We start from the raw sequence: 16,979 nt of genomic DNA, 5'->3' as shown, positions 1-16,979 counted from the left end.
CATGGCTATAGTGTGGTTAGCTAAGTGCTAGAGGCAGCTCACTTCCGGTACCCTATTGGGAAGAACGGGAGGATTACATTTCTTACCTGAAATAGAGTGGCTATTTAGCCCTGATTTCAGAACACTATCATTTAAATGCCAAAACAGAACATTCATCTTTCTGTCTTTCCGAAGCCGTCTTAAACACTTGCAAGAGCAGTTGAAAACTCATCTTCAGCGTACATCTGGTCTGCCCCCGTATGTTATTAGCAAGATCTTGATGGTACCTAACCCCTCTTCTGTGCACAGCATTCTGTTGCCTCCTAGGTCAGTTTCGCTGAACGTTCATATGTGCACACCAGAGCAGTATCAGAAGGAGTTAGCTGTTGGAATGAAGAGGTCTTCCTGGGATATACATGAGGCCAAATTCAGAAGGGTAAATCTACCGGTGTACATCTCAGCGCTTCAGGAAATTTAGATAGAAATGTATGTTTAGTAGTAGGAGTACAAATCCCCGTCCCATTTCATGAGGTTGTGGGGATACTAACTAATCGAAATACAAGTATACAGTAACTTAGAGCCTCATTATGAGTTTGGCAGTCCTCCTGGGGTGCCGCCAATGCGCCGTCTGCAGGAGAACCACCAAAGTCGTGGTGCACCCCCGCCAGATTAAAAATGTAATCAACGGCAGTCGAGTAATGCTGTGGAGGTCTCACGGCGGTGGGCTGCTAAGCTCATAGGAGAGCCTATCGTGCAGACCGCCAGAGTGAACTAACCTGCAGAATGTTCCTGCATAGTTTGGCATGCATGCCACACAGTGCAGGATCAGGGGTGCAGTTCCAGGAGGGGCACAGCATGTTCCCACACCGAATGCACCCTGAGACCCAGGACCAGCATGGGGGCCCTATTAAAGCCCCCTTAGTTGCCTCTCTCCCACTCATTCCAGGGCGGGTCTCGCTGGCATGAAAAGGGTGGTAGACGGGCAACTCAGAATATGCTAAATAGTGCCACAGTGGCACCGCTGGCATATTCCTGCTCCTGACTGCTGCACCACCACAGGATCCTGGATCCCCAGTGGATGCAGCGATTCTGTGGAGGTCCAACTGTCAAACTTGTAATACTGCGGGCGGGACCACCACAGCGAGTACATCGGTTGTATGGCCACCATACTCATATTAAGGCCGTTAGTATGTGTATTTTATGTAACTCCCCAAGTGCAGTTCTCCATAGCGTAGGTGGAGATTTCCATCTGCACTATGGAGAGCCATGTGTGCAAGGTAAGCTGTTTTTTTTAAAATTTTATTTTCCCTCGTCGTTGTCTGTCGACTCATCCCCCATGCCCCATCACAGGCCCGCCCCACTGATCCTACCTGCACCAACGGCAACTGCTATTAAATACCAGATGTGGCAAAGAAAACTTCTGAGATTTACTACCGATCTGCATTTCTGGGCCTGGAAAGAAAGAGGAGGTGAATGGGGGTCAATAGACCTAGAGAGTGATCATTTACTTACTCAATTAATTTAATGATTACTGATCTTATAAAGAATTTTGTCCCAGATTTAATAAGACTTTGCGTCGTCCAATGTGATGCACGGCAGAGCAAATGCTTATTTGGGATTCACACAGCCATGCGAGGCCTGATTTTCCCTAGTTCCCTCCTGTTCTCATCCCATTCATTACCAATGGAGATATATCTATCCCGCAGACGCAGAAAAAAGAGCAAAAGTGATACTGGAACAACTACCACAGCTCACTTACCCTGTATTCCTTTTTTCTGTCTGACAACCGAATCGGACAAGGAATTTGAGGGCTGCTCCTGAGGGCTGGAGAGGCTTCTATGAATGCTGTAGACAATCATCACAGCTGGGCGGTCATGACAGGGGATGATGTGCACATCTTCCTGGCTGGCAAGGGGACATGTTGTTGGGAAGGCGGATTTGTTTTGAGGCCGAACTTCTGTGTCACGACATGGCTCAATGGTGCCAATCTCCCGTGCTGCTGGGCTGACATGGAGAAGCCCGTCCAGGCCTGCGAGCAGAGCAGGGCCCAGGGAGCATGAGGTGGAGAGCTCTTTCTGGGTGGCCTCATTTCCATATGGGAGATGTTGGGCACAGGTGCGTGGGGGGCTGAGTACGCGCCTGTGTATCCTGTTGTCGGTGTCTTCCCAATTGGAGGTGGACGCCCGCAACTAATGGGGTCATTGCCACATAGCGGTTTGTTTTGCTGCATTTTCTCTGGTTTGGAATGGTCCCTTTTGCTGGCTTTGTTCGACGTGTACCCATGGGGCACCATACACATTGCAGTACGGTACTGGTGGTTGCCTCCTTATTATGGTACGTATTGGGGAGTCTCTTTAGGTCTATTGGTTAAGGTCTGAAACGATCGCTCTAAAGTTTGGGATCTGGTCTGTGTCTCAGTGGTCTTTTTTTTCCTTGAGGCCAACATGTAGGTGCATTTTACCGGTGTGTTATGAGGGCTGCATCTTACAGAGTATTCCCTGGTCAGCATTCCAGCAGGGCAGGGTTGTCGTCTGGTGGGGTGACACTTCTTCCTGATTGCCGAGAGGCTCTGGTTTGGTGTCACTGATGTAGCATCTGCATGTTCTTTTCTGGGCACGGTCTGGGTGAGGGGCTTGACTGGGGGTGAGTGCTTGAAAAGTTTCAGCAATTCGTCCATCATCTTGTTGTGTTTGCTGTGTCAACCCTGAGTGGCCAAGGGTGTGCTTAGATGTGGGTCCCTTGCTCACTTTGCCACTGGATTCAAGCTAGGCTGGCTGATGAGGGGTAAAACCCCAAAACCGTTCCCAAGATGCTTCTTTCCGGTCCAGGTAGGACCTGGCCTGGCTGTTCGGGCTGGACTGTTACCATATGGAGCAGGGTCAAGAGTGATTTGCGTATGGCTGGGTCCAAGCTAGGGTGGCATGGTATGCAAAAGAACGATGGATTAACCCAGATCTGTGACTGGGGGTGAGTGGTTGAAAGGTTTCAGAACTCCGTCTATCATCCTGTTGTGTGGGCTTGGGGCACAGCCAGTACTGTTGTTTCCCTTGTCTCCCAGGGGCAGCGATTTTCACGGGTTTCCCTATGTTCTACGGCTTGTGTTTAGGTGTCACAGTTGTGGGGTATCTGAGGGGCTTGCCGGGTATCCTCTGGCACCTCTTCCATGGATGATTTTATTCCATTGCCTTTGAGTTCATGGGGGTTTCTACCTGACTTGGTTTGCTAATGCTTCCTGGCTAGTAGTGGTCATGAGGGGATGCCATTAGGTTGTTTCTGCCTCCACTTGTCGGGGACTAAGTCAGGTGGGTATTGGACCCTGGCTCCCGTGCCGAAATTCTGCAGTATGTTCCCTCTGGGTTCTTATTCTGCTATTGACATTGGTGATGTCTCAGGGTCTTCTGTGCTGCCCTTTTCTGCCTTCATTTCCTGGTTGCACTTTGATCCTCGTCCCACCTTTTTGGGGCAGAGACGGATGGTCCTGTGTCTGGTCTTGTTTGGATTGTTGGTTGGCAAATTTTCTGGGAGTGTGCTTCTCTCTGTTCTTGGGGATGGAGAGTGATTGTGGGACAAGTGTCTGGGGCACCTGTATCCCTGGTTTATGGCCTCTGGACAGATCAGCTTGTTTTGCCTCCATGTTCCCTCATTTGGTGGGTTTTCATTGGCTATGGTGCTGGTTTCTTGGGGTGGGTTCCTCTCTCATGCCTGTCCCAGGTTTCTCCTTGCGGTTAAGTCTGGGTTCCTGGTGATGTGGCAGCGGGTTGCCTTCTTGGGGTGTACCATAATTCTTTCTTCTTTCTGTGTATGTCACAGTATGCTGGTGTCCTTCCTGGCGCCATTCTCATCATTTTCATGACGTGGCTGCTTCACTGTCGCTGGGGCTGATGTCCTTCTGGGCTTGATTCATCCCTTTACTGCTTCAGGGGCGAGGCCGTTGACTTTTTCATCGGCCCTCCTGGTGGCTGGGACAGCTCATTTACTGGTGGATTATTGAGTCCATCACGCTTTCCCTACTGTTGCACTATGTGGAGTAAGTATATATATTAATTTATATGTATATGTTTAATATAGTTTAACATTATATGATTTAGTTATTAGTTTGATATATGTTTTAATATTTTTAACTCTGTATTATTTACTTAATTTTACATTATTATTAAAACATTAAAAAACACAATATTTTTAACATCGATATTTTTGACAACGATATTTTTTTCCGATACTTTTGTACTTACCATTATGTAGATAGGACTTCGATATTTTTGACATGGATATTTTTGTGTCGATATTTTTGTAGGTCGATTTTCTGTCTGTCGATATTTTGGCAGAGATTCGATTCCAGCAGAGCAGTCCTTCTCCTTGTAGTTTCAGGCAGCAGATCTGAGGAGCTATGCAGCTGTTCCATATTTATTCACAGTTTCTGGGCGTCAAGCAGGGGGGCACACCTGACCAATGGGATGCAAGTTGCCACCGAGTTGTATGACCACTTCCTCCAAAGTGTGGCATATTTTCGTCCCAGAAAGTGCCATTCTCTCAAAATCCAACATGGAGAATTCTTCTCCTTTGGGGTTAGATCTGGCTGAGCCAAACCACTGATGAGGCTACATTTCACTAACATGACCCATCTAAACCTCTCCCGAATCTAATTTCAGGGGCTCCTGTGTGGTAGTGGTGGCAGGATGTGGGGATCAGCCTATGCTGTCCTAAAGTGTCATTCTCCCTTTGAGGGCCAGTTTGGCTACCCCTCACCCCCTTCCTGTCATCTGTCCGGCAGCTTGTATTTCTCTGCCCACAGGAAACCCATCGTCTCTCTAGCGGGGATTTTTACACCTCATTTGAGAAGCCTGGCTTGCCTTGGTAGAGGCTGGCCAATCAGGACAGAGCAGCCGAAAGGCTGGATTTTAGCTCATAGCTGGAATAGTTATTATAAATCTGACAGTGGCAAGTTTTTAGATTTATCTTTACTATTCATTTTATACCTTGAAGTATATTTTTACATGGCTCCTATCAATATTTATACTTAAATAAAATATCACAATTTCAGCCTATGGAGCCATTTACTGCATTGGGGAAAAACAAAATTATCAGTTTGTCCCTCACCAGGGCTTATAACACATATTTTATTATGTCCCTGCTTACAGTTACAAGGCACCCTTTATCTGTGGCAGCTAGGGGAGACCTTGGGGTGACTAATATGTAATAATAAGGTAGTTTGAGACTTTGTAATTACCTTAAAATCCAGGGTCGAATTTGCATATACATTTAAGGTAAAGGCAGCCTGAAAGGCAGTGCTGCCTTTAAAATGACAGCAGGCACCACAGTAGTGCACACTTCTAAACCTACATGCCCTATTATATACTAGGGACTTACAGCTAGTCTGTCAGAACCAATTATAAATACATCTAATTTTGCATATCCTTATAATCAGAGCTCTGACTCTGGGGCTTGTAAGCAGAGCCCAGGGCTCGTCAGAGTCAGTTACCACCAAAACAAGCAAAAAATGGGCATGATCAGGGCAAATAAATGACTTTTTCACACCAGATAGCTGTACTCTTTCGTTATAACACATGCATGCATTCCCTGTATCACTAAGTATTCACTGACACAAGCTCAACTAAGCCTCTCACACACACTTACTTATCCATAACCCACACTCACATATGTACTACTTGTCTCCTTTTCTCAACATGCTCAGACTCACACCAGCTCACCGAAGACCCTCGCTTACATCAAACCAGCCACAAACTCACTTACTCAGAGTGTCATCAAGCTCCCACTTACAGCAGCTCGCCCAAGACCTTCACTCAAACAGTCAATCCCATCAACACGCATACATTCCCTCACTTTACATCCACCCACACCAGGTCACCATTGAACCTTACTCATGCACCCCTCATTACTCCTGTTCTTAATTTCTTTTTAAACTAAGCCTTGATCACATCACTTATTGCTACATTTGGATTCACTGTTGCTTAAACGTTGTTTATTCTCAGCAGAATGTAAGACAATTAATTGAACACTTATTTCCCTAGCTGCCAGGTTTTCAGTATGTATTTTTGCGACAATTCATACTTTGAGTTCGCCAATGACATTAACATGCCTTGTGAGTGAAACTTAGAGTTACTTTATGAACGAATAAGTGTACAAGAAGACTGATATAATCAGTGAGTGCTGCTGCTACATGGCAGTCCCCTGTTTCAGGCCTCACTCCTGGGCAGAGTCTTGAGTTGCACATCCTACGTTGTCCCATGCCATCCCTGAATAATTATATTCAATGCCACCTCAGCTGTTCCAGCAGCAGCCCCATCTACACCCAACACAGCCTGCTTCACTTCTGCTTGTACCTCGTGTAGGTATTGTTAGGGTTTCTTCCAAAGGCCACTCATTTTCTGATCTAGGAAGTCCTGTGGGTGGTGCATCGTCCATCGCCAGCCTCGATACCTACCAATGACTATATCACACACAGAGCTTAGTATTGCATGTCTTCATACATCTGCAGGTAACTGTAAACTCAACATTCTAAGCCAGCCTTCATTGCATTCTACTCTGACACTTAAGTCATAGTTCTATGACATTTATCAGGAGACAAAAGGATGCCATGATTTCTAACACGCAAGACACTACATCTCCCCTCTGTTAAATAAATAATCACTATTTTTACAAGATAGACATATATAAACAGGATTCATCAATTCAATCAATATTATTGGTACTTTAATTGCCCGACCATATCTTGCTCTGGGAAACTGTGCACTGTACCACCACTATCCAGGATCTGCGTCAACGGTGTTAAGGCAACAGCAGTCATTGATGCTTCAGACCCAGTCTCTCCTTCAACAGTTTGATCTGATGAATGATTAGTTAAATGTTTGAAATGAGGAGAGTCTTGGGTTACATTCTTCCCCGGGTGCTCCACTTCAGTTCACTATGGCTTGGAAACCCCAGGTCACAACAATGCCATCTAGTCTTTCAGTGACTCGCTCTTGAGAAGTAAATGAAAGATCTTCAATTACTGTAAATCATGAGTGTTCAGCCATAATCTCCAGCGGGTGATGTCCATTGTCGAGTGGACCCAAAAAAGTCAATGGCTAGACACTCCCATGCATGCTTTAAGAGTTCTGGCATGTTCAAGGTGTGGTTAATAGTTTTTTAGAAAGGCAATTGCATAGATGACAGGCCTTTAATTCCCTTTCAAACCTGTCATCAAAATAAGAAAACCAGACTCAGTCTCGGAGAGCTCGTTTTGTGGCAACGATTCCACAATGCCCTTCATGTGCCCCTTCAATTATTTTCTGTCACAAACTATCAGGAATCAGAATTCCCGAACCTCATAGTATACCTCCTGCCTGTGTTATGGACAACTCATACTTGACATTTTCATATTTTTGATATTCACCATCACTAGTGAGCGGTCGAGTGTGTTCGTTCCATGACTGATGTGTAATGATATCCTTCAAATTTAACATGCCACTATCATGGATCATGGCAGTAATAATCTGGGCTAATGTGTTTGATTTTACAATGAAGCTACTATAGGCCTCAACTGTCTTGGATGGAGTACCGCGACCTTGTATAGGTGCTCTGGAAAAGTAGTCAGCGGGGTTCTGATTCCTCCTTGGATGACATGCAATATTATGGTTATACTCTTGGAACTGAAGTCCCCATCGTTCAATGTGAGGAGGCATTGTGGCCTTTGGATTGCAAAATATAGTCAAAAGAACTTGATGATCAATTACCACTGTAAGTGGTTTTCCATATAGGAATACATTGAAATGTTCAAAAGCCCATACCACAGCTAAACGTTCTTTTTTGTTTGTGAGTAGTCATGTTCTATTTTGGACAAACTTCTACTTGCAAATGCCACAATATACCTTTGAGCATTAGGGTGTACACTATGCTGTGCAAGGATAGCACCTAACCCGACTGGGCTAGTATCAACAACAACCTCTGTACAAAGCTTTGGATTAACGTATGCCATTTCAGTAGCATTCTCAGTGGCTTGTTTGATTTTCTTAAAACTTTTCTCACATTCATGTGACCAATGAAATTAAACATTCTTTATTATCAAGTCTCTCAACTGAGCACTTACAGTGGCAAAGCCTTGCATGCATGTATCTGGAACAATAACTTGCCATGCCAGGAAATGAACGCTCCATAGAAACATCTTGTTGGGGATACGCATTTGACAGCACTTGTACTTTAGCAGGCTCTGGTGTCATACCCCTGTCGGAAAAGATATGGCCTAAGAAATTTTACTTTGTCTTATGGAACTCATACTGCTTTGGCAAGTAAATGACATAACTGTGTGAGAGCTTTCTCATTTTCTTTTTGTGTATCTCCAAAAACCAATATGTCATAGCTGTAATTGAATGCATTCATGACAGGCTGTATGATACGTCAAATGACGTCTTGAAACAATTCTGCAGCAGATGACGCACAGGAAATTAGTCTTTTGTATCAAACAGTCCAACATATGTAGAAAAGGTTGTAATGTATCTGCAATCTTCTATGAGTTCCAACTAATAATAATCTTCATTTAGATCAAGGCGAGAGAAGATCTTTGCTCCATTTAGCTGTGTTATCGTGTCAACAATGTGTGGACCTGGATGTCGTTCTCCTATAATTGTCTTGCTTGCCTGACGCATGTCAATGCATATGCGTGCAGCTCCTTAACTGTCCTTTTTAGGCACTATGACGATGGGAGAAACCAATGGAACTAGACCAATAGAACACACAATAATATCATGGTTAAGTAACAATTCAGGTTCTTTTTCAACAGCTTCTGGCAAATGAAAAACGACTCGCTTATGTCTCTGAGCAACAGGTTGGACGTCCTGATTAATAGGCACCTTGCTTTCATATACTTGGACTTTCCAAAGCCATAAAATTAGAAAAGGAACTGACTTACTTTTTCATGGAGAGCATTCATGTTGTAATTCACGGAAATCCGTCTGCTAGCAGCAGCTGTGCTAAAACTGAGTAGACAGGCACTAGACGTTGTGCCTTAAAGCACATGGATGGGGGCTTGTACCTTTGTTTCCTTGTTAAGGGTGTGGATGCAGACCATCTATACACTTTTGTTTTCGATGGTGTAAGTTACTGCAATGGAGATAAATAATTGTATTTCTCCTCAGGCATAATGTTTATCGATGCACCACTGTTGATAATGAAAGGTATTTAATTTCAATATAATCTTAGGTAGACCTGGGTGTAGTTCGCGGAGTTTTGCTACGCGGAACTCCGCAAAGTTACAAAAAAAGTGCAGAAAACTCCACAAACTCTGCGAACGGAGCGAAGTTAACTGCCCAGGCCTAATCTTAGGATGATGTTTGAATGACTTTGGTGCTTTGGTATTTTGTTCTTTCTTTGACTGACATTTTTCTTCACAAGTGGCTAAACCAACATGCGCATGCTTTTCTAAGGTAAACATCAACATGGTGCAATAATTTTCTTCCCTTTCACTTAATACTGAAATGGAAGAACTGTTTGATGATGAGATAGATGATAATCAACTTTGTTCAGTGTCGATTTGTCCTAACTGATGTTGCCGCTTGGCCTTGGAGGAGTTCCCCATATATTGTTTCGGAAACATTCTGGTGGCCATTTTGTCTTCATGTCGTGACACACTTACACTTTCCTTTGCTGTCACAAAATGGTTCTCCTTCCCATAGCCTTTACACATCTTTCCAAGAGTGTGACATTCACCTTTGTGTGGAAACAAAAATAGACGTTTAAAACACAACTTCTTTTTATGTGTAGATGTCTCTTTGTGTCCTTCAGTCTTTTGTTTTGACTTACTTTTCACACTCATGACGGATTCATTCTGGGCACCTCCAGTCTCCATGTCAGCAGCTTATCAATCAACACACTTTTCAGTTCTGGCAGCCATTAACACTCATTCCAGACTTAAGGCCCGATTCTGATCTCATTCGTAAAGCATACTGACCGAATCCGTTCTGCAATGCTTTCCGTATGACTTGGATCAGGGATTCCGATCAACAGAGTACGATGCATCCATATGCATCTGAATACAATTTGGTTGGACTCACATTGACTTCAATGGGAGCCTGTGTTCCGAACATGAACACAGGCTGCCATTGAAGAAAGAGATGGTTGGGGAAAACCTTGCCCCTGTGGCAGGCACCCCAATGTGCATGGTTGGAAAGAGGGTACCCATGGGTACCCCTAAGGGCCTGATTCGGAGGTACCCAGGTTAAGGTGGCCTGCTACAGGCCCCTAATGACCGATTACAGCAGCAAAATAACAAAAGTTCTGGGCAAACCGAATCGGAGAGGCTGTCCGAATCAGTCATTGTACTCGCTCGCTCGGAAACCAAGTCCAAAGAGCTGTACGAATCGGCTCTGGAAAGGCTTGATCTGTCCGAATGCCTTCCTGAACTAATTTGGCCAGCCCTAGCGGTTTCCAGGAATCGTACTTGGTCATTTAGAACTGGGAACGATTCGGTCAGAAACAAGGGCTCTGGATCAGATTCGGTAAACCCAAATCCGATTCAGAGCCCTTCCGACCGACATCGCAATCGACCCCTAAACGTTTCTCTCAGCATTCGTCTTCTGAATGAATCTGACAGGCATCAGTCAATAACTCTCAGACTCATAGCTTCCTCATTAAATTAATTGAACTTACATTGTCTGATGAATGTGTCTGGTCTCTCCACAAATTCATCAATGTTTTTACCAACTTTCTGGTGTTCTTGGTTGAAGATGTATCATTCATAATCAACATTGGTCATTGGATTAAACTTGAGATTCAATGCTTCTTTAATCTAATATGTGACTTCTGTGTCAGTTTGTGGCATTTTCTTTATGACTTCTTTTACTCCATTACCATGAAGAATTTTGAGATACTTGATCATGTTTTCAGTCTCTTCAAGTCCATCAACAAAATCATCAGGGGCCATATGTAGGTAGCATACAAGTTACCACTTCTTAAATACCGAACTTTACCGATTCGGTATTTAAGAAGTAGTAACTCGTATGTAGGTAATCATTCGGTAAATATTACCGAATCGGAGAAATTCGGTAATTACCGAATCGGTATTTACCGATTCGGTAATGAGGCATACCTTCCCATTGATTGAATCAATGGGAAGGTATGCCTCATTACCGAATCGGTAAATACCGATTCGGTAATGGGGGGAGCACATTCAAGGGTGGCAGGGTGTCACATTGACACCCTGTTGCACCCCTGATTCCTGCATGTGTGCACATGTGGCGCACATACATGCCCTAAGGGCATGTATGTCTGCCACATGGCACTGGTAGTCCAGCAAAATATTGCTTTTTGCAATGAATTCGGTATTTAGCACCAACATATATTTGGTACTAAATACCGAATTATTTTCCCTACACATCACTCATTTGAGTGTCACCTACATCTCATTTCAGGATTCGGTATTTACCGAATCGGTAAAATTACAGAATCGGTAATTTTACCGATTCGGTAAATTACCGAATCCTGAAATGTTCCCCCTACATAGCAAAAGCCTAAATACCGGTCGGTAACGGTATATTTACCGAAAATCGGCCGTTACCGACCGGTATTAGGCTACCTACTTATGGCCCCAAATGTCTCTGTCCAAGAGTCCATCTATCACCAATATTCAGCTTTTTACAGTATTGAACGGTGGTGGTTGTTTCAGGTAAGCAGCAGCATTGTAGCCATTTCTGGCTGTGGTTGACATTGATGGTTGAGCCCTCTCTGCCACAGTCTGCTGTCTGCTAGGATATGCTTCATGCATACCATCTCTAAGGCCCTGCGCTGTTTGGCCTTTGGATCAATTTGGCCAGTTGCTGGACCTGTGACCTCCCTCTTGGTCTCCATGGGAGCCTTTAATTTTTCTGGAGATCTCTGGAGGTGTTCTGAGCCGTGAACCAAGCAGCATTGATGGCGTGCCTCTTCGGATATGAACAGCTCCCTATTACATGTGACTGTATATTGCGTAGCAGAACGGTACCTTTACATATGGTTTGACCGGCAGGTTCTTGGTAACCAATATGTAGGTCTCTTTGTAATGCTTTCATTGAATTCTACATCTCTACAGCAGCTGGAGTTGTGGTTTCACTCCATATGCATTAAGCGTTGTTTCCATACTTTGACTGCAACACACGTGGTATGCACAAGCAGTTTGCGTGGACCACAGCAAACTCTCAGGGAGAGCACTGTTGATCTTCAGGTTAGTTATCCCCTAACTTGTTGCCCATTGTAGCATCTTCCCCAGCCTGGGTACCCACCAATGACTATGCCATATATGGAGCTTAGTATTACACATCTTTATTCATCTGCGTGTAACTGCCAACTCAACATTCTAATCCAGGCTTCATTGTATTCCGCTCTAACACTTACATCACAGTTCTACGCTGTGTATCAGGAACCAAAAGAGTTCCATCATTTCTAATTTGCAAGACACTACAGGCGAGACCTCATACCCAAACAAATACTGCTTTGCAATGGGCCATGTGGATTTAGTACATGAGACCAGTGGCAACAGACAGTTTTGAGGCTTTTGGTTGTATTCTAACACCAGTTATAGTATATCCAGCCCTAGATTTGGTTGATATAAACCGATTCATCTGTTATGTAAAGAAAGATTTTGGGTTTCTTTCATTTTTATTTGGCTTCTTCTGTATACAGAGATGTTAAACTACTTCATATCAAGCAAGTGTAGTTTACATACTCCTATTTTGCCCTGCTTCTCCCATTACACATGATGAACTGTAAGTACCAGAAGACAAAGGGAAAAGTTTACAACTAAAATAGGACACATTGAGTTGTCTGGTTATACATCAACCTGTCTCTGCCTGCACTGGTAAAACATACCTTTCTGCAAACACTGTCAAACCCATTTGCATGTTTGTTGGACAGACCAGTGTATTTAAAGAAGCAGCAGTGCTTTCCACATATCTATTGCCTTTTTAATCTAGCAAGGTAGGATTCACAAACAACTCAAGGCTCTGCTTAACCCCTTCTGGAGCATGTCCTTTCTCGGGCTCAGCACTGACGGATCCACCTGTTGCACCAATAAGGGTACAGGATCACTCCATGTCATGAGGAACACTGTGTTCTAGCGCAGGGGTTACCTTTTACAACTAATTTTTCTAGGTTGTTAGTCCTCTTGACTATGATAAAATAAAGCTACACTATGTCTACCAAAATACAATAAGTTCCTAAAGCTCCAGGACCAAAGGATGTTGTTGCTGATGCCATGAATTAATCTGGTAAACTTATTCACAACTTCATGTTTCCTTTTCTAGGTCAAGCGTACAGTGCTTGCGCTGTTGCTTAGCGACCTGTTGTGTATGCTTTAGGAGTTGAACTCCACCCATTCCTTGAAGATTGCTTTTTATTTATCTCAGTTACTGTCCTTTAAAAATACAATCTGCCGTCTTTGTCCCTCCTTCTCATTTCCATTTTTCTTCATACAGCACTGACCAAGTACTACGTCACTACGCTTTATGTGTTTATGTTTTCATTTGGGGACTTCTTTTCTTCTTCGTGTGTTTCCTTTCCTCAACGCCACACATGCTTTACATACACTGCGATTTTTTATTCATCCCAACATATGGCATATGCACTGAACAGTTATGTACAAAACCTGGCAGAGTGGGTACCCTTTGAACTTCTTGTTTAAAACTCGCTCCTTTTAATCTCTGGTTGGACTCACATTGACTTCAATGGGAGCCTGTGTTCCGAACATGAACACAGGCTGCCATTGAAGAAAGAGATGGTTGGGGAAAACCTTGCCCCTGTGGCAGGCACCCCAATGTGCATGGTTGGAAAGAGGGTACCCATGGGTACCCCTAAGGGCCTGATTCGGAGGTACCCAGGTTAAGGTGGCCTGCTACAGGCCCCTAATGACCGATTACAGCAGCAAAATAACAAAAGTTCTGGGCAAACCGAATCGGAGAGGCTGTCCGAATCAGTCATTGTACTCGCTCGCTCGGAAACCAAGTCCAAAGAGCTGTACGAATCGGCTCTGGAAAGGCTTGATCTGTCCGAATGCCTTCCTGAACTAATTTGGCCAGCCCTAGCGGTTTCCAGGAATCGTACTTGGTCATTTAGAACTGGGAACGATTCGGTCAGAAACAAGGGCTCTGGATCAGATTCGGTAAACCCAAATCCGATTCAGAGCCCTTCCGACCGACATCGCAATCGACCCCTAAACGTTTCTCTCAGCATTCGTCTTCTGAATGAATCTGACAGGCATCAGTCAATAACTCTCAGACTCATAGCTTCCTCATTAAATTAATTGAACTTACATTGTCTGATGAATGTGTCTGGTCTCTCCACAAATTCATCAATGTTTTTACCAACTTTCTGGTGTTCTTGGTTGAAGATGTATCATTCATAATCAACATTGGTCATTGGATTAAACTTGAGATTCAATGCTTCTTTAATCTAATATGTGACTTCTGTGTCAGTTTGTGGCATTTTCTTTATGACTTCTTTTACTCCATTACCATGAAGAATTTTGAGATACTTGATCATGTTTTCAGTCTCTTCAAGTCCATCAACAAAATCATCAGGGGCCATATGTAGGTAGCATACAAGTTACCACTTCTTAAATACCGAACTTTACCGATTCGGTATTTAAGAAGTAGTAACTCGTATGTAGGTAATCATTCGGTAAATATTACCGAATCGGAGAAATTCGGTAATTACCGAATCGGTATTTACCGATTCGGTAATGAGGCATACCTTCCCATTGATTGAATCAATGGGAAGGTATGCCTCATTACCGAATCGGTAAATACCGATTCGGTAATGGGGGGAGCACATTCAAGGGTGGCAGGGTGTCACATTGACACCCTGTTGCACCCCTGATTCCTGCATGTGTGCACATGTGGCGCACATACATGCCCTAAGGGCATGTATGTCTGCCACATGGCACTGGTAGTCCAGCAAAATATTGCTTTTTGCAATGAATTCGGTATTTAGCACCAACATATATTTGGTACTAAATACCGAATTATTTTCCCTACACATCACTCATTTGAGTGTCACCTACATCTCATTTCAGGATTCGGTATTTACCGAATCGGTAAAATTACAGAATCGGTAATTTTACCGATTCGGTAAATTACCGAATCCTGAAATGTTCCCCCTACATAGCAAAAGCCTAAATACCGGTCGGTAACGGTATATTTACCGAAAATCGGCCGTTACCGACCGGTATTAGGCTACCTACTTATGGCCCCAAATGTCTCTGTCCAAGAGTCCATCTATCACCAATATTCAGCTTTTTACAGTATTGAACGGTGGTGGTTGTTTCAGGTAAGCAGCAGCATTGTAGCCATTTCTGGCTGTGGTTGACATTGATGGTTGAGCCCTCTCTGCCACAGTCTGCTGTCTGCTAGGATATGCTTCATGCATACCATCTCTAAGGCCCTGCGCTGTTTGGCCTTTGGATCAATTTGGCCAGTTGCTGGACCTGTGACCTCCCTCTTGGTCTCCATGGGAGCCTTTAATTTTTCTGGAGATCTCTGGAGGTGTTCTGAGCCGTGAACCAAGCAGCATTGATGGCGTGCCTCTTCGGATATGAACAGCTCCCTATTACATGTGACTGTATATTGCGTAGCAGAACGGTACCTTTACATATGGTTTGACCGGCAGGTTCTTGGTAACCAATATGTAGGTCTCTTTGTAATGCTTTCATTGAATTCTACATCTCTACAGCAGCTGGAGTTGTGGTTTCACTCCATATGCATTAAGCGTTGTTTCCATACTTTGACTGCAACACACGTGGTATGCACAAGCAGTTTGCGTGGACCACAGCAAACTCTCAGGGAGAGCACTGTTGATCTTCAGGTTAGTTATCCCCTAACTTGTTGCCCATTGTAGCATCTTCCCCAGCCTGGGTACCCACCAATGACTATGCCATATATGGAGCTTAGTATTACACATCTTTATTCATCTGCGTGTAACTGCCAACTCAACATTCTAATCCAGGCTTCATTGTATTCCGCTCTAACACTTACATCACAGTTCTACGCTGTGTATCAGGAACCAAAAGAGTTCCATCATTTCTAATTTGCAAGACACTACAGGCGAGACCTCATACCCAAACAAATACTGCTTTGCAATGGGCCATGTGGATTTAGTACATGAGACCAGTGGCAACAGACAGTTTTGAGGCTTTTGGTTGTATTCTAACACCAGTTATAGTATATCCAGCCCTAGATTTGGTTGATATAAACCGATTCATCTGTTATGTAAAGAAAGATTTTGGGTTTCTTTCATTTTTATTTGGCTTCTTCTGTATACAGAGATGTTAAACTACTTCATATCAAGCAAGTGTAGTTTACATACTCCTATTTTGCCCTGCTTCTCCCATTACACATGATGAACTGTAAGTACCAGAAGACAAAGGGAAAAGTTTACAACTAAAATAGGACACATTGAGTTGTCTGGTTATACATCAACCTGTCTCTGCCTGCACTGGTAAAACATACCTTTCTGCAAACACTGTCAAACCCATTTGCATGTTTGTTGGACAGACCAGTGTATTTAAAGAAGCAGCAGTGCTTTCCACATATCTATTGCCTTTTTAATCTAGCAAGGTAGGATTCACAAACAACTCAAGGCTCTGCTTAACCCCTTCTGGAGCATGTCCTTTCTCGGGCTCAGCACTGACGGATCCACCTGTTGCACCAATAAGGGTACAGGATCACTCCATGTCATGAGGAACACTGTGTTCTAGCGCAGGGGTTACCTTTTACAACTAATTTTTCTAGGTTGTTAGTCCTCTTGACTATGATAAAATAAAGCTACACTATGTCTACCAAAATACAATAAGTTCCTAAAGCTCCAGGACCAAAGGATGTTGTTGCTGATGCCATGAATTAATCTGGTAAACTTATTCACAACTTCATGTTTCCTTTTCTAGGTCAAGCGTACAGTGCTTGCGCTGTTGCTTAGCGACCTGTTGTGTATGCTTTAGGAGTTGAACTCCACCCATTCCTTGAAGATTGCTTTTTATTTATCTC

General features: G+C 43.7%; 1 protein-coding gene across 1 annotated transcript in view; it reads left to right on the top strand.

Moving 5' to 3' along the window:
• The window catches only part of OTOG (otogelin), a 1,045,291-nt gene that overhangs the window by 687,989 nt on the left and 340,323 nt on the right, over positions 1–16,979 (top strand). The window lies entirely within an intron of this gene.

The sequence above is a fragment of the Triturus cristatus genome, chromosome 3_2, assembly GCF_964204655.1.
Source record: "Triturus cristatus chromosome 3_2, aTriCri1.1, whole genome shotgun sequence".
NCBI lineage: Eukaryota > Metazoa > Chordata > Amphibia > Caudata > Salamandridae > Triturus > Triturus cristatus.
The sequence above is the reverse complement of the archived record's forward strand: the minus strand, read 5'-3'. Positions and strand labels throughout refer to the sequence as shown.